This window comes from Papio anubis, chromosome 6, assembly GCF_008728515.1.
Source record: "Papio anubis isolate 15944 chromosome 6, Panubis1.0, whole genome shotgun sequence".
Lineage (NCBI taxonomy): Eukaryota > Metazoa > Chordata > Mammalia > Primates > Cercopithecidae > Papio > Papio anubis.
Genome location: NC_044981.1, coordinates 47,743,064 through 47,767,910, shown reverse-complemented (window position 1 = coordinate 47,767,910; position 24,847 = coordinate 47,743,064). Strand labels below are relative to the sequence as shown.

The 24,847-nt window shown below is 37.1% G+C and overlaps 2 pseudogenes; both read left to right on the top strand.

Annotated features, from left to right (window-relative positions):
* Window positions 1-11,103: 11,103 nt before the first annotated feature.
* On the top strand, window positions 11,104-16,974 carry LOC116275290 (annotated as a pseudogene).
* Window positions 16,975-17,670: 696 nt separating this feature from the next.
* Window positions 17,671-18,617, top strand: LOC101017818 (annotated as a pseudogene).
* The last annotated feature ends 6,230 nt before the right edge of the window (window positions 18,618-24,847 follow it).

The following is a 24,847-nucleotide window of genomic DNA, read 5'->3' as shown; positions in this document are numbered from 1 at the left end:
CTCAACTGGAAGTAGGATATTACGCAAGAATTAAATTTAGCAATTGCAAATATAATTCAAGAAGATAGCAAGGGCCACATCCGACAAGCAAGGCAGTCGGATTGACATTTCTTTAGCCATTTTTTCTTAATTTCCAGCCAAATATAAATCCATCCTTTTTGATCATGGTTGGAACTCACTGTTTTTTAAAATGCATGAAGTTGTGATATCCTATAATTTTATAACAGTCTTTGTTTCTAATATACCACTTTCAAGCTTTCAATGATTTGCAAATGAAAAGACTGCATATATTTCTTTTGATAGTGTCTGAAGAGTTGGTATAATGCTTAACAGGAGCCCCACATCACGTGACTATTTTATATAATTGAATTATCTAACTAGAATCAGAGGTGAAAAGCTATGACACAGTGAAACGTGAAATTATTTTGCAGATCGTAAGGAGCTTTGCAAGTATGCAATACCATCATTATGAGTTCAGCAATCTGCCAAAGAAAATATTAATACCAGCAAAGAATTTACCTACAGGGTAACAGAAAATGAATACTTCTTATTGATCATGTTTCTAGCAAATTATAAAAACAGCATAAATCAGAGCATCTGGCACAAACTAATTTTGTGAATATAGGCCCTTGGGCCACATCTTCTATATTAAGGAAAGCTGGTCAACATCCCAGATGTATGGTTAGTTTTTAATGGGAGGGTGGTGTAAGTGGGGGATCCTGTCTCAAAAAAGTCAAGTGACCTTATTCGACACTCATGCATTGACCTTCCCTGAGTGTCATGATATTGTATTTATTATAAAATGGCAGGCTGGGCGTGGTGGCTCACATACCTGTAATCCTGGGACACAGGCGAGGCCCAGTGAGGGATCAAGGAGGTCAATGAATCAGGCATCCACAAAAAGCTGGCAACACGTTGAAACTTCGTTTTCAAGCATCAAAAAAAATTAGTCCGGGAGGTGGCGGGTGCCTGTCGTCCCAGCTACTCGGGGAGGCTAGGAGCAGGAGAATATAGTGTAATGAACCTGGGAGGCAAGAGCTTACAGTGAGCCATGCATCAAACTCTTACGTTCCAACCTGGGCAGTGGTGAGACTCCCTCTCAAAAAAAAGAAAGCTTTTTTTTTTTTTTTTTTTGAAAGTAGATTTTTCTCAGATTAAGTAGAAATTTTTTTTAAGTATTTAGCTATTATCTAGTGACACAACTCTTTAAAAACGTCAAATAGAGACCTGAGGCCAGAAAAATAGCAATAAAAAGTCAGTTTGAAAATTAAAAAAATCTTCAAATAAACAGCATGAAAAGAAGGAAATTGGGAAAATAAAATCTGAGATACGCTGAGTAAACTACCTTTGGATTGAGTAGAGCTATTAGCGGGGAAAAAAATAAGGAAAGAATTTGAATGAAGCTTATAAGAACTGAAATGCTTGGTTTTAAAAGTTCAAAAAAGAGACCTTTTTAAAACATTCTTGGGTAGCTGACTATGAATTAAAGAGGAAACACCACATTGAATCTGGGACTGTTAGATTTTCTCTCTATAAAGAGGCTGAAAGCTTAACAGATTAATATTAATGAACAAATTGAATGAATGAATGCCTATTCTCTATACACAGGTATAATTTTAAATAACTCTAAAATTAGCTTGTCAAGGCTCATGATATTGTAAAGTAATCGAAATTGTTAGGCTGCCTCTCCCTCCTTTTTTTCAAGGCCGATTTTTCCCTTATCTATTTTATGTGACTTTTAAAGAAAAACAGACATATCCTAAACTTTCAAAAATGCAGCTAAATAATAAACTCACTCATGATTTCTTCATTCAATAAATACATTTTGAGTATCTATCATGACCTGACACTGTTTTAGGTGTCTGTAATTTAATAGTGAGAAAAACAGATATGATGTCTGACCTCATGGAGTTCCTGGCTTAGTCTAGGAAATGTATATAAAATAAGTAATTTCCTAAATGAATATATAAGTATATAATGATAAACCATCATGTATACTGTATTAGTCAGAGTTCTCTAGAAGGACAGAATTAATAGAATAAAAGAGTTTATTAAGTATTTATTGAGTTTATTAAGTATTAACTCACATGATCACAAGTTCCCACAATAGGCCTACTGCAAGCTGAGGAGCAAGGAGAGCCAGTCCAAGTTCCAAAACTGAAGAACTTGGAGTCCGATGTTCAAGGGTAGGAAGCATCCAGCATGGGAAAAAGATGTAGCCTGGGAGGTTTTCACATTTTCTGCCTGCTTTATAATCGCTGGCAGTTGATTAGATGGTGCCCATCCAGATTAAGCGTCGGTCTGCCTTCCCCAGCCCACTGACAAATGTTAATGTTCTTTGGCAGCACCCTCACAGACACACCCAGGATTAATACTTTGCATCCTTCAATCTGATCAAGTTGACACTCAGTATTAACCATCATGTGTACTACGGAATAATATGACTTCTCTGAGAACATATGACTGGGTGGTTAGGGAAGACTTTCATAAGAAGATAGTATCTGAGAGAGATCTGAGGAATTAGCGGATAATAACTATTTGGGAAAGCAGGCATTCATAATAATTGATGGATGGTGTTTTCGGCCGAGGGCACAAGGAGGATGGGCTAAGAAGCATGCTAAAAATACTTGTTATTAATTAATTATATTGTATTTTCTCAAGGAATGTTTTTATTTTAATGGATAACTTTCCCCCTTCTTTCACTGTATTATAATGTAAGTGATCTAACCAATTTTTCTCATTATAATGCAAGCAACTTAAAATTATATATGTTAAAAATATATAATAAAATGTATAATTATATACATTATTTTATAATCGTGAGTGGGAAATCATTCTCTCAATTTCCTAAAAATACTTATTATTACATTGTTATGCATTGAGACATAAATTTCATACATGTGCACACACACTTTATTTTCTCTAAAATGGTTTCATACTATATGCAGCAATTTGCAACTTGCTTTTTTTTTTTTTTTTTTTTTTTTTGAGACGGAGTCTCGCTCTGTCGCCCAGGCTGGAGTGCAGTGGCCAGATCTCAGCTCACTGCAAGCTCCGCCTCACGGGTTCACGCCCTTCTCCTGCCTCAGCCCCGAGTGGCTGGGATTACAGGTGCCCACCACCTCGCCCGGCTAGTTTTTTTGTATTTTGTAGTAGAGACGGGGTTTCACCGTGTTAGCCAGGATGGTCTCGATCTCCTGACCTCGTGATCCGCCCGTCTCGGCCTCCCAAAGTGCTGGGATTACAGGCTTGAGCCACCGCGCCCGGCCTGCAACTTGCTTTTTACTTAACAGTATGACTTGAACACTTTCCTTGCCAGTATGTATAGTCATTATTCATCTATTTTATGTACACATGTGATTCATATACATATGATTTGTGAACAAATTCATAAATAATACATATGATACATGAAATCATATATAGTATATATGTGATGTGTGAGATATTCTTTTATACATACTGACTGTATCATGATTTCTATAACCACTGTTGTATAAGTGCACATCTAGATTGTTTACAAGGTTTTTTTACTTGTGGTGATGCAGCCAAACATATTCTTGCACACAAAAGTTTTTGGATCTGTATGAGTATTTTTTAGAAAAAGGTTTCTGGAATTAGAATTATAGCTTCAAAATACAAATTTAAAAAATTTGACAACTATTATAACCAAATTCCATTCCTTTACAAGACTTATTAACTAAAATGTACAAGAATAGCTTGCACATTTTCTGCACACTTGCCAAACTAAATATAATTATCTTTAGACTCTTAACAGAGGGCTCTTGAAATCGGAAGCATCTTCTGTAAAAAAGTGATGGCTTTTATAGTTCAAGAAGTAGTATCATTGTTTGGATCAGGATATAAAAAAATAAAAAGTGGTTGGTATTGTGCTGAAGTCGAGAGGGCTTGCCTAGTATGGAGACATTCAAATTCAAATCCAAACACCACCACAACCAAATGCAGTATAGATCTGGGCTGGAGTCCACCAGCTGGAGCTCATGGAAGTAAAGAGTCTCAATAAGAAGATAACTGGTCCCATTGTTCATTATCCTTAAATCGTTATAATTGGCTGTTCATCCAACATCTCATATACAGAAGGTGGGCTTTGTCTCTGAATCAGGCTGCCAGACCCACAAATATGAAAATTCCTTGTTAAGAATTGAGAGAGTGGAATTTCACTTGCTGACGTCTTAGCATGTGGTAAATTTTTTCTTACTCCTAGAGCAGTCAGACAACATAATAGAGGAAAAAAATACATATTTAAAGGGATCTTTTATGTTTTAATTAAATTGCATGTTCAATAATGAAACAAATGGCCAGGTGCGGTAGCTCACGCCTGTAATCCCAGCACTTTGGTAGGCTGAGGCGGGCAGATCACAAGGTCAGAAGTTAGAGACCAGCCTGGGCAACATGATGAAACCCTGTCTCCACTAAAATAATACAAAAATTGGCTGGGCACGGTGGTGTGCACCTGTAATCCTAGCTACTCGGGAGCCTGAGGCATGAGAATTGCTTGAACGGAGGTGGAGGTTGCAGTGAGCAGAGATTGCACCACTGCATTCCAGCCTGGGCGACAGAGCAAGACTCAGTCTCAAAACAAACAAACAAACAAATTAAATTAAATTAAATTAAAAACACTTTAATAATGCTCTGGATAATGCTTTGTACAGATCCAATATCTTAACTAAGAAAATGAATTCCAGTAAAAATCCATGAAACTAATGAGTTTTTAAAAATTCTATTCCTTTTTATTTTGTGGAAACATAATATAATGTTTCAAATGACGGTGTTGTGTCTTATGAATTGATTGAAGTCAATTCATTCAAAACACTGAAAAGTAGGACTGTTTTGTAGATTATTTAGGGGAAAAAAATTACTTTCAATCCACGAATGTTTTCCCAGCCTAGAACATTTCCTCTCTATTTTTCCCAAACCTAGTCCAAACTATATCATTGACATATTTGAAAGCCATAAGTATGAGGAACAGCTGGACAAGTTACTGATCTCAATGAATACCTTTTCCTGGTTTGCACCCCAATTCTGTCCCTGTTGAGGAGCCTTAAAAATGTTCTTAGCCAGAGGAAGTAAGGGATAAAATTGAATTTTCTCCAACTCAGCATATCTACTTTAAGGAGCTCCCCAGGCTGCCTTCTACATTTGCCTAGATACAGGATAATAACAAGAATTCTTACAGAATGTCTTTTATGATTAAAAAAATATTTTGCCTGTGGGTAAAATCATAAAATTGGCAAAATTGGATAGGAGAGTCTCTTGTAGGGGAAGTGTTAACTTCAAAGTTAGTGGGTGGGTCTGTATTGCTAATTCATCTCAGCCATTTGTGGATGACTTCTGGTCAACTAATAAAAACTGGTTTGTTGTGTGCATTAGATGAGACAGAATGTGTAGGGCACCCAGCACTGGGCCAGCACATAACTCTTAATAAACGTTACTGGATAGGAAAAGATTAAAACAATTTTTTTCTTTATTTATTTCTCTGCCCTGTGGATTACCACAGTGGTTCTGATGTCCTATGCAACTACTCCATTTTCCCTCTCCACTTCCTGTGCAGTCTTTTGAAAGAATGGACTTCTCAGAGAGAACTGGTCTGTGGAAGATTCATGAGGACTGCATTCAAAACAACTTTATACCCATGCTTTCAATCTGACACATTGTCTCACTTGACCAATCTCTCCTTTTACCACTCATATTGTTTGATATGGATCATCATTATCATCATCTTCTGAAAGTTTGGCGAAACTCCTAACCTGTCTCCTATCCCCTCCAACCAACTAAAAAGCAGCTTCTGACAGGCTAAAAAGTCAGGTGATCATGTCCATATTAAACCGGTGGTTACCTGTTTGATGGACCTATAGAGCTCAACATGCACAGCAGTATTCCAGTGTAAACTGGAAATGGCACAAATGTGATTGGATCTGAGCAAATCCAGAAGGTAGGAAAATAAAAGCATATGACTTAAACTGTCATGGCACTTACTTTCTACTACTTCATTGCTTCTCTCGCCACCCATATCTTTGAAGTAGGACTAGTTTTTATCTGTAACTGTATAGTATGTTAGCAGAGTTGATCCAGGAACTAGTGAGGAAATCCTTTAAAGAGATAGCACTTTAGGTTGTGCCTTTGGTCATTTACTTCAAGTGGGAAGAAGGCCTGAGATACAAATCTACAGATTCAAGAACAGAGGCTAATATATTGGTCAAATGGTTAAGAATATAGAAAGAACAAATATTGTAAGCTTTACAAGGGGTGAGGGGTATATAGTAAGGGCATAGAGAGTATGATGAGATCTATATCCCATATGAATGTTTACCAGAGGTCTTCAGCTGACTAGAAGGGTCTCCAAGGCACTCTTTCCAGATTTTCCTTCAGGTTTAGGGCCTCATTCCCCCAACTACTGGTCATGTTGGCCACCACTGATGGATCATGGCTGCTTCCTTCTCTTAGAATTACCTTGAATGATAAGAACTGATTCACTCAAGGATGGTTTCCCTGTCCAGGGGCAGACCACATTCAATTACTAGTAAATGCAGAGGTAAAGCCCCACCCCTCACCTCGATGTAAGAACACTTTGAAAGTCCCCAAATAAAGAGCTCCCTGTGGAATCAGCTGAGGCTTCTGCTTAAATTGTACTGTTTTTTCCTTTTAGAGTTACCAAAGCAGGCTGGGTGTGGTAGCTCATGCCTGTAATCTCAGCACTTTTGGAGGTCAGTGCACGCAGATCACTTAAGGCCAGGAGTTCAAAACCAGTCTGGCCTACATGGTGAAGCCCTATCTCTACTAAAATACAAAAATTAGCCAGGTGTGGTGGCATGCACCTGTAATCCCAGCTACTTGGGAGGCTGAGGTGGGAGGATCACTTGAGCCCAGCAGGCGGAGGTTGCAGTGAGCTGAGATTGTGCCACTGCACTCCAGCCTGAGCAACAGAGCCAGATCTTATCTCAAAAAAAAAAAATTTTTCAAAGCAAAACTCCCACCGATAAGAATAACTCTTAAATATTCCCTAAGAGGTTCATTTCTTTGTTTGTATTATTCCATTTCAAGTTAACAGACAACTATATTTGATAATTTGATTGATTATGGACAAATGTGTCTCAAATTTGAGTAAGGCTGATCTAATGGCTCAAAAGACATGTGGCTACCTGTAAAAGAATAGCCTTTTATTTATGAATTGTAACATAATTTGTAAGGATTTGTTTTCCAGAGTTGGCAAAATAAACAAGAGAAGTTTTAAACATGACTTAAGGGAGGTTGCCGTCAATGTAGTAAGAATGTTGATTCCAATCTGACTGAGAATTAGAGATCATAACATACCCATCTGGCTACTTGGAAAGTTGAACTATTTACCTTTTAGTTGTCATCATCCATGATGAACGTTCCTAGGACTTCAGACAAGCATTTGCATTATTAGTGTTAGGACAGACTCTCTGAGCTTCTGAGATCCAGATGATTGTGACATGTGTATGAAGAAAGATTTAAAAATTAACTGAAGAAGGATTTTATGAAAAAGAGTGAAAGGAATGTCAGCTATGACTATTTAAGATGCTTTTTAAGGATGTTTCTTTCTTTCTTTGACTCTGTATGGGAGCCAAAAACTTTCTGTATGAGGAGGTTTTATGATGGTTGCTATAATTCCAGATCACATTTCAGGCGTAAAGTCCTGGAAATGTTCGTCGTGCATGATGCACCTTAGGGAGCTCATGGGAGGCATTCTCACTGTGTATTAACTTATAGTGCTGTATTTATTTATTTAACTTTTATTTTAAGTTCAGGGATGCAGGTTTGTTACACAGGTAAGCTTGTGTCATGGGGGTTTGTTGTACAGATTATTTCATCACCCAGGCATTAAGCCTAGTACCCATGAGTTATTTTTCCTGATCCTCTCCCTCCTCCCACCCTCCACATTATTTATTTATTTGTTTATTTATTTTTTTGAGATGGAGTCTCGCTCTGTTGCTTAGGCTGGAGTGCAGTGGCGCGATCTCGGATCACTGCAAGCTCTGCCCCCTGGGTTAAAGCCATTCTCCTGCCTCAGCCTCCTGAGTAGCTGGAACTACAGGCTCCTGCCACCACGCCTGGCTAACTTTTTGTATTGTTTTAGCAGAGACGGGGTTTCACCGTGTAAGCCAGGATGGTGTCTATCTCCTGACCTCATGATCTCCCTGCCTCGGCCTCCCAAAGTGCTGGGATTACAGGCATGAGCCACCATGCCACATTTTGAAAGGCTCTTGTGTGTGTTGTTTCCCTCAATGTGCCCATGTGTTCTCATCATTTAGCTCCCACTTATAAATAAGAGCAAGCAGTATTTAGTTTCTGTTCCTGTTTTAGTTTGCTGAGGAAGTGGCCTCCAGCTTCACCATTCTTTTTTATGGCTGCATAGCATTCCATGCTGTATGTGTACCACATTTTCTTTATCTAGTTTATCATTGATGGGCATTTAGGACAGAGCTCCCAGAGGAAGTGGCAGGCTGCATTATTTATTAGATAAAGGATTTTATAAAATTTTCCACAAAAATCAGAGCATAGTACTATTTCAGAAGTTCATAATATTTTTATATAAAGACTTTTCTTCCACCAATGGGATGTAAGATGCATGATAGAAGCCTGCATGAGTAATTGTCCACATTTAAGGTGTTTGTTATAATTTTTTAGGACTTACATGAGGGATGGTTATCTCTTAGGGATTGCATTTGGCATGATGTTACAAAATCTTAGCTACAGTGGCTTAGACAAAAAGGAATTTATTTTTGCATAATGCAAGAAATTTTTGAGGCAAGTAGTCCAGGTCTGAGGTGGCAGTCCAGTGAGAACATCTGTATTTTAGTCTACCTATAGCTTTATCCTCTTGGTATGTGACTTTTATTCTGATGATTTTATGATGATTGCTACAATTCCAGACCACATTGCAGGCATAAAGAAAACTGAAGAAACAAGAAAGAGCATTAAAATTTTGTTTTAGTAATACAAAACATTTCTAGGAACGCTGAGTAGAATATGGCTTATATCTCATTGAGCAACAATGTGTCACATGGTGATATGGTTTGGCACTGTATCCCCAGCCATATCTCATCTGGAACTGTAATCAGAATTGTAACCCCTATGTGTCAAGGGAGGGACATGGTGGGAAGGGATTGGGTCATGGGGGTGGTTTCTCTCATGCTATTCTCATGATAGTGAGTTTTCACAAGACCTAGTTGTTTGGTAATTGTCTGGTGTCTCCCCTGAGCTCTCTTTCTTGCCTCTTGCCATGTAAGATATGCCTTGCTTCCCTTTTGCCTTCTGCCATAATTGTAAGTTTCCTGAGGCCTCCCCAGCCGTGCAGAACTTTAAGTCAGTTAAGCCTCTTCTTTACAAATTACCCAGGCTCGGGTAGTATCTTTATAGCAGAGTGAAAATGGACTAATATAGAGAATTGGGACCGAAGTGGGGTACTGCTATAAAGACAACATGAAAATGTGGAAGTTACTTTGGAACGGGGTAACAGGTAGAGGCTGGAACAGTTTGGAGGACTCAGAAGAAGATAGGAAGGTGTAGGAAAGTTTGGCACTTCCTAGAAGTTTGTTGAATGGTTTTGACCAAAATGCTGATAGTGATATGGACAATGAAATCCAGGCTAAGGTGGTCTCAGATGGAGATGAGGAACTTACGTTTAAATGGGAAGCAAAATATGAAAGTTTGGAAAATGTGCAGCCTGGCCATGCAGCAGAAAAGAAAAATCCCATTTTCTGGGGAGAAATTCAAGTTGGCTATAGAAATTTGCACAAGTAACAAGAAGCCAAATGTTAATAGTCAAGACAATGGCTAAGACAAATGTCTCCAGGGCATGTCAGAAATCTTTGCAGCAGCCCCTCCCATCATAGGCCTGGAGGCCTAGGAGGGAAAAACGGTTTTGTGGGCCAGGCACAGGGCCCCACTGCTTTGTGCAGCCTCAGAACTTGGTGTCCTGTGTCCCAGGCTCTCCAGTTCAAGCCATGTCTAAAAGGGGACACAGTACAGCTCGAACTATCACTTAATAGGGTGCAAGCCCAAAGCCTTGGTAGCTTCCACCTGGTGTTTGGCCTGTGAGTGCATAGAAGACAAAAGTTGAGCTTTGGGAGCCTCCAACTAGATTTCAGAAGAGGTATGGAAATGCCTGGATGTCCAGGCAGATGTCTGCTGCAGGGGTCCTCATGGGGAACCTCTGCCAGGGCAGTGCAGAAGGGAAATGTGGGGTTAGAGACCCCATGCAGAGACCCCATGAGGCACAGCCTAGTGGAGCTGTGAGAAGAGGGCTACCATCCTTCAGATCCCAGAATGTTAGATTCACTGACAGCTTGCATTGTGCCCTGGAAAAATCACAGGCATTCAACGTCAGCCTGTGAAAGTAGCTTCAGGGCCTGTATCCTGAAAAGCCACATAGGTGAAGCTGCCCAAGGCCATAGGAGCCCACCTTTTGCATCAGCATGCCCTGGATGTGAGATATGGAGTCAAAAGAAATTATTTCAGAGCTTTAAGGTTTAATGATTTCTTTGCTAGGTTTTGGACTTGCATGGGGCCTGCAGACCTTTTGTTTTGCCCCATTTCTCCCATTTGGAATGGGAATATTTACCCAATGCCCATACCCCTATTGTATCTTCAAAGTAACTAATTTGTTTTTTATTTTACAGACTCATAGGTGGAAGGGACTTGACTTGTCTTACATGAGACTTTGGACTTGGACTTTTCAGTTAAGGTGCTGGAATGCGTTAAGACTTGGGGGACTGCTGGGAAAGCATGATTGGTTTGGAAATGTGAAAATGACATGATATTTGGGAGGGTCAGAGTGGAATAACTTGACTTGGCTTTGTGTCCCCACCCAAATCGCATCTGGAATTGTAATCCCCACATGTTGAGGGAGGGACCTGGTGGGAGGGGATTGGATCATAGGGTGGTTCCCCCCATGCTGTTCTTGTGATAGTGAGTGAATTTCCATGCGATCTGGTTGTTTGATAAGTGTTTGGTGCTTCCCCTGTGCTCTCTCTTAGGCCTGTTGCTATGTAAGACATGACTTGGTTCCCCTTCACCTTCTGCTATGATTGTAAGTTTCCTGAGGCTTCCCTAGACATGCAGAACTGTGAGTCTGTTAAACCTCTTTTTTAAATAAATTACCCAGTCCCAGGTAGTATCTTTATAGTAGTGTGAAAACAGACTAATACACATGGCCACTATAGATGCAAGAGAGGCTGATAAATGTTGATTTTAGTTGGCATATTGACAGTATGTGTCAAGTCTGTAAAAATGAAAGGGAGTATAGATATTAGGTAGGCAATAATGGTTCTGACAAAATGGATTTTTGCTTCTAAGTACATCACTACTATTTTACTTTTCTTCCTCAAACTATGCCCACCATTGCTAGATTTTATGGACTTACATCATTGTCTACTTAAACACTAAAAAGTTGGTGATGCAGTTTTCTACAGTAATTTTTTGCATATACGTGGAGTTAGAGTATGTGTAATTATCTCTCTGGCTGCCCATTTTTATGAGAGGAGCCACTTTCAATGAAGAGGTTGCCAAATTATCTCCTTAGCAGAACTGCCAAATGTGTAATACCAATTTAGAAGGAACAAATTATTATGCTGAGAATGATTCCCTATTAGATAACCTTGAAAACTCACCTTTTAATTGATGTCACATAAATAAAATCATTCTTTAAACCAGAGAAATTATCTTTACCATATACATTGTATGGCTATTTTTTTAAAATTACAACTTTTTATAACTGATAAAACTCAGATTGATGAGGGCAATTTTAATTCCCCTGTGGTTCAGTGACAAAAGTGATATCTCTGGCTTCGTTAGCAGTAGGATTATTTGCTCTTTTTATGACTTAATTTCTTGCTGAATTTCACTGGCATGCTCTTCCTACAGAGGAAAGTTACAAAGAACAAACTTCCCAGATGGCTAAATTTCATTAAGAGTCATCTGGGAATAGGACAACTTGAAAAGAAGTTCAATATTTGTTTACTGCTGCCATCAACTCCTTCTGTCACAGATGAAAATGTAAAAAAGTCAATTGAAAGCTCACGACATTCTAAAATTAAAAAATGGGTGTGTTAATGATTTCTTATTTACAAAAAAACTGCAAAATGTTGTAACTGAAATTATCTAATTTTAAAATTGACTCATTTCTATTAATTAATTAGAAATGTTTTTGATGTGTCTGGATGGATATTTAGCAGTAGATTACAATGTAGAGAGTTGGACAGTTCTTTTTTTTTTAACTAATGCATTAGAATATATTTGTTGTTTTGTTATTGTTAAGCCAAGTGTTATTTAAAAGTACAGAAGAATGGTAGCACACCAAAAACTGTATCAGGGGATAAAGGTAGAAAAAAAGACATTTTACTTGAAGTTTGATTTACATTGTGCTTAATAAGCAATCTAAATTCACCCAAACTTTTTTTAGTCACTTCAGGATATTGAATAGCATGGTATTAAGCTGAAGAGAAAGATTAATATTTAGAAACAGCATTTTTACACTGGAAAGTTTTGAACAAAAAGGAATAACCTAGAAAATCACATTTTCCAGAGAACTTAAAATTAACCCAGACAATTAAATAAAATTTACCACTTGGTTTCTCCCTCCCTTAATATCTTTTAAATTCATTTATGGTCCAATAGATGTTTTAATTAAGGTCATCCAAGTAACTTGTCAACTAAAACATTTTGCTGGGGGCAATCTTCATTGTCAAAAGAAAATAATTGATTGAAATAGCTATTGAGATAATTAACACACACAGGCAGATATGCACTGTAAAAAAATGCCCTTGCCCTTGGTACTAACCTTGTTGGATAAGTTGAGTGAGTTTTTAATTCTTTCTGATTGCCATGTTTGTTTTTCTAGACTTATTCAGTTGTATTAATTATTTGTTTCGGTTTCAGAATTCCATCTTCTCAGGGCAATGTTTGTGTATACATCCATTTTCTACTTAGTGCAAAAAAAATGGGATCCTGAGTAAATGCTCGTGAAGAAGCAAAACAAAATAAAAACTAATATTTTATTTTTTCTGTTTGCCATATTGTCTAATCAAAAAATTCTACTAGCAACTTTTATGAAAAATGAAATGTCAGTATGAAATAAATTGATGGGATTTGTATTTATCTAAGGAATATAAGCATTCTCATTTAATGGTTTGTCAGTTTTCTGCCACGTAAACCAGGTACTCAGAAAAGAAGTTTTTCCTTAACAAAATCAAACATTTTATAAAATTTGTGTTCAGTGTTTCTCTAATCCTTTTCTATCCTAATTTAGTACTCTCACATTCTTTTTGGGTGCCTTTCATACCATAATCTCGTATCTTCTTCTGCTTTCTGTCTACCAAGCAACCCCCACAGTAGAGGCTCTTCCTAGTAGAGATTTCATAAATACTCATTGAGTAAATGATTGTGGGGGTAGTTTTCTGATCTTCAGTTATAGCAAGATTGTGGGATCTTGAATTCAGAAGCTGCAACAAAGGATGCCTGATTGTGGTGGAAGTAGGAGTCCCCTTGGTGGGCTGGTTTTACAGTATGGTCCTGGAAGTATTTCTGGAAGCACACCATAGAGAAGTTCTTTAATTCTACCAATAATTTTGAAAACACCCAATTCCTGGTATAAAACTCTTTGCTGGTTAAAATAGCCAGAGCGTTTTCTGTTACAGTGAGCCAATACAGTATTTGATACCAAAAGACATTAGAAGCAACAGAACTCAAGTTGGTGATAAGAGATTTATTATTTGATCTGGTTAGATACGAAGGCAGTGAGGGGCAGGTTGCCATTAGACAGGACATATTTTTAATGCATGACTCCAGTCATTAAAATATTAAGAACAGATCAAATGATGGTTGCTCTAACATACTGCAATGGGCATAAGTTATACAAGGACTATAGAGTGAGGTAGTTCCAGAAACCACTATTGGAGAGAAAATGATAGAATCAGAGCTTTAAATTCTATACTCAAGGCACTATACCAGAGATTTTCTATGACTATTCCTAAAATAATTTCTTATAGCCACTGGGTTTATGTAGATATTTCTCAGGTATAGAATCTCAATTTTTTTATTTATGGAATTTTAACATAGACTAGGTTTACAGTCTCAGTATGTTTCTTCTGAAAGTTAGGATTTATTTGGAAAAAGTAAAACATTGTGATACGGAATACAGCATTTTGGAGGCTTCAAATATATCTCAGTGCCTCAAACTCCAAAATTTCTCAGAACTTTTTATGTCAGTAGAATCCATCCCTCTTCATTGGTTTCATGACCTGGTTTCATTGGTTTTAAAGACTGTGCATTAAATTCATGAGCTTATTATCTTGCAGGCAGAGCAAATTCTCATTTCTGATCCCTATCACCTCTCACTGTCCTCTTCTATAACTAGAGTCAGCATGCCCTACAGTTGTAAATTTAAATCTCAGAGGAAAGGGTTACATATGAAAAACTTTGTAAAACTTTAAAAACTTATACCAGCCCAAATCTGGAAAGCTTGTTGTGCAATCGGCACTGAGGGTACTACACCAGGGAGAGGAAAACATGGCTAAATTTATTAATTTGGAGCTCTTAAACAATGCTATACTCTGTTCTCGAGTAGCTGAGAGAAGCTTGGATTGTTGACTAAAAGTAGACTAAATGGGAGCCTGTACCGAATGACGCTTGGGATTCTAGAAATTATTATGTGTAAGGTAGAGGAAGTAATCTAAATATTCAGGAAGAAAAGGCCCACACTTTTTTGTTTGTTTGTTTTTTCACCAAAACACCAAGAGATGAATTGACAAGGAAGGCACTACCTTTCTTAAGTAATTCTGTAGTGGCTGTTTTTTCCTAGACTTGAAAAGAAGAAAAAGGTAGGAGATGCTGCCAATAAAATTAACTCCTGATTTCAATAAAGAAGTTAACTTAATTACTACAGACTAAGTGAGCATGGTTACCAATATTCGATGCAAGAAATCAGAATGGTTTGAATTTAACCAAACTTTGAAGATAGTTAATCGATCATGCAATATCTAGGACTGAAAAAGATGGGGAGTCTACAAAGTTCTCTAATGGGAGAGTAGCCAAGGACACTTGGGGAAGACCCATTGCATATAAATATACATATACATATATATATACGTATACATATTTCAAATATTTCTCTTGTCCTTCTGCAAACCTGCAGCCAAAGTAATATTGAACTGGGTAAAGTGACAGACCCAGACTTTCATATAAAAAATATATATTTATATGAAATATATACATATATTTCATATATAACTTTTTTTCTGAAAATAAAAAGCTGATGAACAGTTTCAGAATGCCATTGAGGACGACCAGTAAGAGAAAAGTGAGGAAATTAAATTATTCAGGTAACTGGAGTTTTGGAACCAATCTACATTTTACAATGGGCCCGGTAGATCTGGAAAAAAGTTTCTGTGGTTATTCACTTAGCTGCTGAGTTAATATCAGGAATAAATACATTCAGCAACAGCATCACCACATTGCCTCTTTAACTAGTAAAGGCTCTTACAGTAAAAAAATGGCCAGCTCCTAGAATATTCTATTTTTACTCAAAAAGTACATCAAAGTCAGTATCTGATCCCTGGAGGGAACCAGAGAGATTAGTGGCACCATCAACATCTTAAAAGATGCATGTAAAAATAACATTTTTATATACTCACTTAAATTGACAATTTGACCTGCACAGAAGATAGGAAAATCTTGTAGGACAGTAGATTAAAATACACTTTATTAGGAGATGACTGCAATTGCAGATGCTATTTCACATGTGGCATATTTGGAAAACAAAGTAAATATAACTGATGGTGTCTATGTAACTTCATGTGTATTTTTTCTCTGAGTTAATAAACATTTCACTACTTTATTTGCACAGGAGTATGCTTTCTTCATCCTGTCTTAGGGTTATAGCAACTTTCCAATTCTGCTAATTGTCCTGTGTAAGGAATGTAATCATTTTGCTATACTTCTGAGGATCATGTTTATCAATTATATGGACAATATCATATTATAGTTCACTGGTAAGGAGAATATAGCAAGATGAGTTGATAAAACATGTGAAAAAGAAAAAGGGTTTACAAGTAAATTCTATGCATGGTATGTTGGGAATTGTTAACTTTATAATTCAGTTTAAAAGTTGGCAAACTTTTTCTGTGAAGAATTAGATAGTAGCTTTTTCACAACATGTTTGCTTCCAGAGCACTTGCTGCTAAAACCACCCCTAATAGCCAAAATGGTAAAGGAAGAGATTCATAACAACATCATTGTTATTGGACACATAGATCTGGGAAAGTCCATGACTACTGGCCATCTGATCTCCAAATGTGATAGCATCAACAAAAGAACCATTTAAAAATTTTAGAAGGCAGCTGCTGATGTGTGAAAGGGTTCCCTTAAATGTGTCTGGGTCTTGGATAAACTGAAAGCTGAGCATGAATGTGATATCGCCATTGAAATCTCCTTGTGGAAATTTGAGATCAGAAACTCCTATGTCACTCTCATTGACACTCTAGGAAATGGAGACTTTATCAAAAACATGATCTCAAGCAAATTCGAAGCTGGTGTCTCCAAGGATGAGCCAACCCGTGATCATGCCCTTCTTGGTTACACTGTAGGTGTGAAACAATAGTTGGCTTTAACAAAATGGATTTCACTGAGCCACCCTATAGCCAGGAGAGATATGAGGAGATCGTTAGGAAAGTCAGCACTTACTTTAAGAAGACTGGCTACAAACTTGACATAATAGCATTTGTGTTAATTTCTGGTTGGAATGTTGATAACGTGCTGGAACTGTGATGGTTAATATTGAGGGTCAACTTGATTGGATTGAAGGATGCAAAGTATTGTTCTGGGTGTGTCCATGAGGGTGTTGCTAAAAGAGATTAACATTTCAGTTAAGGGACTGGGAGAAGCAGACCCACCCTCAATCTGGGTGGGCATGATCTAATCAGCTGCCAACATGGCTAGAATAAAAGCAGGCAGAGAAACGTGAAAGGACTAGACTGGCTAAGTCTTCTGGGCTCCATCTTTCTGCCATGATTGATACTTCCTGCCCTCTAACATCAGACTCCAAGTTCTTCAGCTTTTGAAATCTTGGACCTACACCAGTGGTTTGCATGGGCTCTTGGGCCTTCAGTCACAGACTGAAGGCTGCACTGTCAGCTTTCCTACTTTTGAGGTTTTGGGACTTGAATTGGCTTCCTTGCTCCTCAGTTTGCAGATGGCCTTTTGTGGAACTTCACCCTGTGATTGTGTGAGTCAATACTCCTTAATAAACTCCCTTTCATATACATCTATGTTAGTCCATTTTCATACCACTGTTAAGGACATACCCAACACTGGAAAATTTACAAAAGAGAGTTTTAATGGACTTACAGTTCCAAGTGACTGGGAGGCCTTACAATCACAGTGGAAAGCAAGGAGGAGCAAGTCACGTCTTACATTGATGGCAGCAGGCAAAGAGAGACAGTTTGTGCAGGAAAACTCCCCCTTATAAAACCATCAGATCTCATGAGACCCACTCACCATCACAAGAACAGCATGGGAAAGACCCACCCCCATGATTCAACCACTTCCCACCAGGTCCCACCCACAGCATGTGAGAATTCAAGATGAGATTTGGGTGGGGACACAGCCAAACCACATAAACATCTATCCTATTAGTCCTGTCCACCTAGAGAACCCTGACTAATATGAGAACCAAGTGCTCACGTCTTGTTTCAAGGGACGGAGAGTCACCTGTAAAGATGTCAATTCCAGCGGAACCACACTGCCTGAAGCTCTTGACTACTAACTCATCCAACTAACAAGCCCTTCTATCTGCCTCTCCAGGATGTCTACAAAATTGGTGGTACTGATATCGTCCCTGTGGGCTGAGTGGAGACATGTTCTCAAGCCCAGCATGGTGGTTATCTTTGCTCCAGTCAATGTTACAACTCAAGTAAAGTCTGCTAAACTGCAACATGAAGTTTTGAGTGAAGCTCTTTCTGGGGAAAATATGGGCTTCAATGTCAAGAATGTGTCCGTCAAATATATTTGTTGTGACAATGTTGCTGGTGACAGCAAAAATGACCCACAAATGGAAGCAGCTGCATTCACTGCTCAGGTGATTATCCTGAACCAGCCAAATCAAATCATTGGTGGCTATGTCCCTATACTGGATTGCCACACAGCTCACATTGCTTGCAAGTCTGCTGAGCTGAACGAAAAGATTGAATATTATTCTGGTAATAAGTTGGAAGATGGCCTTAAATTCTTGAAATCTGATGGTGCTGCCATTGTTGATGTGGTTTCTGACAACACCACATGTGTTGATAGACTCTCTGACTATTCTCCTCTGGATCGTTTTTCTGTTCATGATATGAGATAGACAGTTACTACTGGTGTCATCAAAGCAGTGGACAAGAAAGCTGCTGAAACCGGCAAAGTCACCAAGTCTACTCAGAAGCCTCAGAAGGCTAAATGAATATTATCCCTAATACCTACCACCCCAATCTTAATCAGTGGTAAAAGAATGACCTCAGAACTTTTTGTTTCAATTGGCCATTTAAGTTTAACAGTACAAGATTGGTTAATGGTAGCAATGCGTCATAAAATCTTCAGAAGGAAAGGAGAATGTTTTGTGGGCCCAATATTTCTTTTCTTTTTTTTTTTTTTAAAATGTGTGGTAGTTTTAAGTTATTAGTTTTTAAAATCAGTGCTTTTTTTTTTGGAGATGGAGTCTCACACTGTTGTCTAGGGTGGAGTGCGATGGCGTGATCTTGGCTCATTGCAACCTCCGCCTCCAGGGTTCAAGAAATTCTCCTGCCTCAGCCTCCCGAGTAGCGAGATTACAGATGCCCTAAAATCAGTACTTTTTAATGAAAACAACCAAAAACCTGTCACAGTATTTTGAGACCTGTTAAAACTAAGTTTAATGAGGAAAAAAAAGAGTCAGATAGTAATAGTAACTTTTGTAGGCCAGGAGACTAAATCAAGAATACTAGATAATCTAAGGATATTAAATAACTAATGTAACAAGAGAGAAAACAAATGTCCATTTTTATTGGTGAAATTAAAAAATAATATAACTGAGTACATATTTTGTAACACAGTTGAGTAAGAAAAAGAGTGAAATTTTATTTTATTTTGGGGAGCACATATTATTTTGCTTATTTGGTGATCAAAATTAGTGGTTCATATTTCAAAATTGATTAAAAATATTCATCTGTTCATGATAATGTGTAATAAGAATTGGTGTATTTCATCTTTGAAAATATCTTTCTCTACAAATGGTTACTGCCAAATACTGATATAAATCTATGAGCATATGATTTTAATTGAGCATATTCAATGCTTGGAGGCATTTATATATTTCTATTAGATTTTTCTTTTGATACTTACCATTTAGCATGTCATTTTATTGCAGATTTATCATTTCTAATTGAAGGTTAAGTGGAAGCTCTGCAATTGCTCAGTCAAGTGGATTCTGAAATACAGATATTTCCTTTGCATTTACATAGAGGTTCCCAAGACACTGCTAGAACTGTAGTTTGATCTTGTAAAATATACCCACTACAACTTTGTATGAGAATGGATTTCTCATTTTTTAAAATTTGATAGCATAGTTAAGTATATAAAGTAGTTTAACATTACATGTGATTCCAACATTTAGCTGTCATTGAAATAACTTTACCGTAAGTTTTGCATACATGTTGTTTTGACTTGAAATTTTAGGTTTAATTCATTAAGAAAAATAAATCTGTAATGAAACTAAATTCCAAAGCCAGTCAGTGTTCAGTTGAAGGGATTTCTTTTCACTTATAAAGAAATTTGTTCTGGGCTTGAACCAAAAATGCAATAAAAGTTTAAGCCACCAGGATCTTGTACATTAGGGCATGTTAGGATATTTAACTTCTATTTCTGACAAAAATTCTTGGAAACTGGTGATAGTTAAGTTCTCAAAAGTAATGAAGTTCACTGTTGACACTACATGAAAAAGCCAAGTGTTTTCTGGAATGTACTTTCTGATGAATTCAATGAATAACCATTGGCTTTAAACATCTTACATTTTTTACAACTTTATAATTTGTCCAAGTGAACACTTTTAGCTCCAAACATATTTTACCACTATAAATTAGGAAATATTATCAGATTCCCCTTTAATTTGTGCTAAATTAATGTTTTCTTAAATTCTTTTATAATGTTCTTACTTGGTGTTTTTCCACTCAGCTTATTCAGTGAACTTAATTTTTCAGTTGATCCACACTCAGCATTGACACTTTAAACAACTGAGTGATAGAGTGGTCCCTTGGTGTCTGTAGGGGTTTGATCACAAGATCCCCTTGGATATCAAAATTCAAATATGCTGAAGTCCCCTATAAACAATGGTATAGTATTTGTATATAACCTATGGAACTCTTCATGTATACTTTATTTTTTATTTTATTTTACTTCATTATTATTTTTTAGAGATAGAGTCTCACTCTAATTACCCAGGCTGGAGTGTAGTGGTATAATCATAGCTTACTGCAACCTCAAATTCATGGGCAAAAGCAATCCTCTCACCCCAGCCTCTCAAGTAGACGGGACTACAGGTATGTATACCAGCCTGGCTAATTTTTACTTTTATTTTTATTTTTGTAGAGATGGAGTCTTACCCAGGCTGGTCTCAAATTCCAGACCTCAAATGATCCTCCCTTTGGACTCCCAAAGTGCTGGGATTACAGGTACAAGCCATCGCACTGAACCACTTTCCATATACTTTAAATCATCTCTAGATTACTTATAATACCTAACACAATGTAAATGCTATGTTAAAGTTTCTAAATATATTCTATACTCAATTGGTTTTTATTTGTGTTATTTTTTATTATTGTATTGTTACTTTAAAAAATTACTTTCTTTGGGATTCAGGGGTATTTTGCAGGTTTGTTACATAGATCTATAGCATAAGGGTGAAGTTAGGGTTTCTAGTGTATCCATCACCCAAATAATGACCATTGTACTCAATAGGTAACTTTTCAACTCTTAACCCGCTCCTACTTCGCACCCCCCCTCCCCATCTTTTGGTGTCTCCAGTTTCTATTATTTCCATCTCTATGTCCATAAATTCCCACTGTTTAGCTCCTGCTTGTAAGTGAGAATATGAGATATTTGATTTTCTTTTTCTGAGTTATTCACGTGGGAGAATGGTCTTCTCCTTTGTTGCTGAAAAGGAAATGACTATCCTTTTTTAATGGCTGCATAGTATTCCATGGTGTATATATACAACATTTTCTTTATCCAATCCACTGTGGAGGACACACGTTAGTTTCATTACTTTGCTACTGTGAATAGTGCTGAGATAAACATATTAGTGCAGCTGTCTTTTTTATATAATGATTTCTTTTTCTTTGGGTAGACACTCCATAGTAGGATTGTTGGATTGAATGTAGTTCTATTTGTAGTTACTTCAGATATCTACATGTTGTTTTCCCTAGAGGCTGAACTAATTTACATTCCCATCAACAGTGGAATTCCTTTTTCTTCTCATCCATGTCATCTGTTGTGCACGTGTGTGTGTGTTTTACTTCTTTTTTCATAATGATCATTTTGACTGGTGTAAGATACCTCAGAGTGGTTTTAACTTGCATTTTCCTGATGATTAGTGATGTTGAACCTCTTTGCACGTGTTTGCTGGCCACTCGTATTTCTTCTTTTGAGAAATGCCTGTTCGTGTCCTTTGCCTAGTTTTTAGTTTGGTTGTTTGCTTTCTCTTGCTGAGTTGTTTGAGTTCCTTATAGATATTGGACATTAGTCCTTTGCTGGAGACATAATTTGCTTGTATTTTCTCCTGTTCCATATGTTGTCGGTTCACTCTGTTGATTATTTCTTTCGCTGGATGGAAGCTTTTTAGTTTAATTAAGTCCCAATTGTATTTTTGTTGTTGTTGTTGCTTTTGCTTCTGGGTCCTTCATTACAAATTATTTGCCTAGGCTAATGTCCAGAAGAGTGTTTCCTAGAGTTGTGCCCAAAATTTTTATAGTTTCAGGTCTTACATTTAAGTCTTTTATCCATCTTGAGATAATTTTGTATATGGTGAGACATAGGGGTCCAATTTAATTCTTCTGCAATTGGCCAGTCAATTTTCCAAGCACCATTTATGGAATACAGTGTCCTTTCTCCATTGTTTAATTTTGTCACTTTCATTGAAGATCAGTTGTTTGCAGGTATTTGGTTTTATCTATCAGTTCTCTACTTTGTTCCATTGATCTATGTGTCTACTTTTCTGCCAGAACCATGCTGTTTTAGTTACTATAGCCTTGTAGGATAATTTGGAGTCAGGCAGTGTGATGCCTCTGGATTTGTTCTTTCTGCTTAGGATTGCTTTGGCTATTCAGGCTTTTTGTTGTTCTTGTTCCATACGAATTTTAGGATTTTTTTTTTCTAATTCTATAAGAATGTCATTGGTATTTTGATAAAAATTGCTTTGAATCTCTAGATTGCTTTGGGTGGCATGGTCATATTAATGATATTTATTCTTCTAATCCATTACACAGGATGTTTCTCCATTTGTTGTGTTATCTACCATTTCTTTCATCAATATTTTATAGTTCCCCCTGCAGAGATCATTCATTTTTTGGTTAAAAGTATTCTCACATTTTTTTTGTGGCCATTATAAATGGGATTGTATGCTTGATTTGGTTCTCACCTCCAATGTTACTGTTGTATATAAATACTACTGACTTTTGTACATTAATTTTGTATCCTGAAATTTTCCTGAAGTTGTTTATCAAATCTAGGAGTCTTTTGGAGAAGTCTTTAGTTTTTTTTTTTTTTTCTAGGTGTATGACCATGTCATCAGCAAATAGATAATTTTATTTCCTCTCTTTCATTTTGGATGTTTTTTATTTTTTTTCTCTTGCCTGACTGCTCTCACTAGGACTTCCAGTGCTATATTGCATAGTAGTGGTGATGGTGGACATCCTTATCTTGTTCCAGTTCTTAGGCAAAATATTTTCAACTTTTCTTTATTCTGTATAATGGGGGCTGTAAGACTGTCATATATGGTTCTTATTATTTTGAGGTATGTTTCTTTGATGTCTGTTTGTTGGGGTTTTTTTAATCATGAAAGGATGTGGGATTGTATTAAATGCTTTTTCTGGATCCATTGGAATGATTATATGGTTTTTGTTCTTAGTTCTGTTTATGTGATAAATCACATTTATTGATTTGTATCTCTAGAATAAAGTCCACTTGATCATAAGAAATTATCTTTTTGATGTGCTGTTAAATTTTGTTTGCCAATATTTTGTTAAGGATTTTTGCATATTTCATCAGGGATATTGGGCTGTAATCTTTTTTGTGTGTGTTCCCTTGCCTGATTTTGGTGTCAGCGTGATACTGTATTTATAGAATGTGTGAGAAAAGAATCCCTTCTTGATTTTTGGAAATAGTTTAAGTAAGATTAGTACTAGCTCTTCTTTGCACATCTAGTAAAATTTGGCTGTGAATACATATTGTCCTGGAGTTTATTTTTTTGGAAGTGTTTTTTATTACTGATTTGATTTCATCATTCATTACTGGTCTTTTCAGGATTTCTATTTCATACTGGTTCGATTTGGGGATAATGTATTGTTCCAGAAATTCATTCATTTCCTCTAGGTTTTCTAGTTTGTGTGCATAAAGGTGTTCACAGTAGTCACTGATGATCTTTCGTATTTCTGTGGTATCAGTTGTAACATCATCTTTGCCAAGTCTGACTGTGCTTATTTGAATCTTGTCTTTTTTTTTTCTTGGTTAATCTAGGTAGCACTGTCAATTATGTTTATCCTTTCAAAAAATCAGCTTTCTGTTTCACTGATCCTTTTTTTTTTTTGGTCACAATTTCATTTATTTCTGCTCTGATCTTTGTTATTTCTTTTCTTCCGCTTTAGGTTTGGTATATTCTTGTTTTTTTTTAGTTCCTTGAGGTATGACATTAGGTTGTTAATTTGAAATCTTTCCATCTGCTTGATGTAGGAATTTTATGCTATCAACTTTCCTCTTAGCATTGCTTTTGCTGTATCCCTTAGCATTTGGCACATTGTGCCTCTATTTTCTTTTTTTTTTTTTTTTTTTGAGACGGAGTCTCGCTCTGTAGCCCAGGCTGGAGTGCAGTGGCCGGATCTCAGCTCACTGCAAGCTCCACCTCCCGGGTTCACGCCATTCTCCGGCCTCAGCCTCCTGAGTAGCTGGGACTACAGGCGCCCGCCATCTCGCCCGGCTATTTTTTGTATTTCTTAGTAGAGACGGGGTTTCACTGTGTTCGCCAGGATGGTCTCGATCTCCTGACCTCGTGATCCGCCCATCTCGGCCTCCCAAAGTGCTGGGATTACAGGCTTGAGCCACCGCGCCCGGCCTCTATTTTCATTCATTTCAAAAAAATTTTGAATTCTACCTTCATTTTATTGTTTATCCAAAAGTTGTTCAAGAGTAAGTTGCTTAGTTTCCATGCACTTGTGTAGTTTTGAGAATTCCTCTTGGTATTCATTTCTAATTTTATTTCATTGTGTTCTAAAAAAGTATTTGATACAGTCTCAAGTTTTTGAATTTATTGGGACTTGCTTTATATAAGGTCAAGCATATGGTTGATTTTGGAGAATGTTCCATGATCAGATGAGAAGAATGTACTTTCTGTAGTTTTTGGGTAGAATGTTCTGTAAATGTCTATTAGGTGTATTGGGCCTACAGTCTAGTTTCAGTACAGAGTTTCTTTGTTAATTTTCTGCTTTAATGATATGTCTAGTGGTGTCAGTGGGATGTTGAAGTCCCCTGCTATTATTGCATTACTGGTAATATGTTTTCCTAGGTCTAGAGGTATTTATGGTATGAATCT